The 1,192-nt window shown below is 44.3% G+C and overlaps 1 non-coding gene across 1 annotated transcript; it reads right to left on the reverse strand.

The window, feature by feature from the left end:
• Window positions 1–520: 520 nt before the first annotated feature.
• Window positions 521–627, reverse strand: LOC133301216 (small nucleolar RNA R71). Its single transcript, XR_009750153.1, has one exon. It is a non-coding gene; the product is annotated as a small nucleolar RNA R71 (small nucleolar RNA).
• Window positions 628–1,192: the final 565 nt, after the last annotated feature.

Genomic DNA, 1,192 nt, shown 5'->3' on the forward strand with positions numbered 1-1,192 from the left:
AGTAAATCGAGACACTTTACAGTTTGATCCAGAAATAGAGAAAACTGCAAAGAAGAACCGAAAGCTAGCCAAGCAAAGAAAGCAGGAAGAATTCTCGAGTTCAGAACCAAAAGCAGAACCCGAGATGGCCGCAAATAATCAACCACCTCCTACTGAGGAATTGATGGAGTCAATCTTGGCTCCCATGTTTACACGGCCGAATTCAAGCATCATCAGACCACCAGTCAACGCCAATAATTTTGACATTCAGCCAGCACTGATAAACTTGGTTGAGAAAAATCCATTTGGCGGAGAAGACTATGAAGACCCCCATGATTTCATGGACAGATTTCTGAGAATCTGTGATACAACCAAGCATAATAGGGTGTTCGACGATGCAATTAGACTCAGACTATTCCTTTTTGCTATAACAGGGAAAGCTCTGAGATGGTTGGATAGGCAAGCTCCCAATAGCATCACAACGTGGGATGATTTGGCTGCTAAATTCTTTGCAGAGCACTTCTCTAGGGAGAAATACAACAAGTTGGTGAATGAGATCACCAACTTCACTCAACATCCGGGAGAAACTTTATGTGCAGCTTGGACCAGGTTCCAAGAATTGATCAGGAAGTGTCCCCAGTACGACTTGCCGGACGGAAAGAAGGCCAGAGTTTTCTATAATGGAATGACGCCGGAATCCAGGATGGTGGTCAATGGTGCAGCTGGAGGAACCATAGCAAGGAAGACAGCAGCTGAAACTTTAGAGTTAATCGACAACATGGCAAGAGCTGATAATGCTTCAATGAAAGTTTAACCAGTTCAACCGAAGAAAGGACTTCTACAACTGGGGAGCAATGATGCTTCATTAGCGGAGCAAAAGGTGATTTTACAACAGTTGGCTAGTATGAATGCCAAGCTCGACAAGATGCAGATCTCAATATCCAAAGTTAATGCATTTAACTGTGAGCACTGCACGGAGCCACATGAGACTAATGAGTGCCCTACATTCAATGGAGCTGAACCATTCCAAGTCAATGGAGTGTGGTATGATCCAAGGCCACCACAGGATACCCAAAGTTACCAGAGAAATCAGAATGGAGGCCAAGGGAACAACTTTCAAAGGAGGAATCAAGGGAGCGGCTTGGATTATAAATCCAACAACTATCTGCAACCTCCTCCTCTGCCACAAAAAGAGCCATCCGAATTGGAGAAA

Source organism: Gastrolobium bilobum, unplaced genomic scaffold (genome assembly GCF_033153095.1).
Source record: "Gastrolobium bilobum isolate Gb01-03AN ecotype WA unplaced genomic scaffold, APGP_CSIRO_Gbil_v1 utg68148, whole genome shotgun sequence".
Classification (NCBI taxonomy): domain Eukaryota; kingdom Viridiplantae; phylum Streptophyta; class Magnoliopsida; order Fabales; family Fabaceae; genus Gastrolobium; species Gastrolobium bilobum.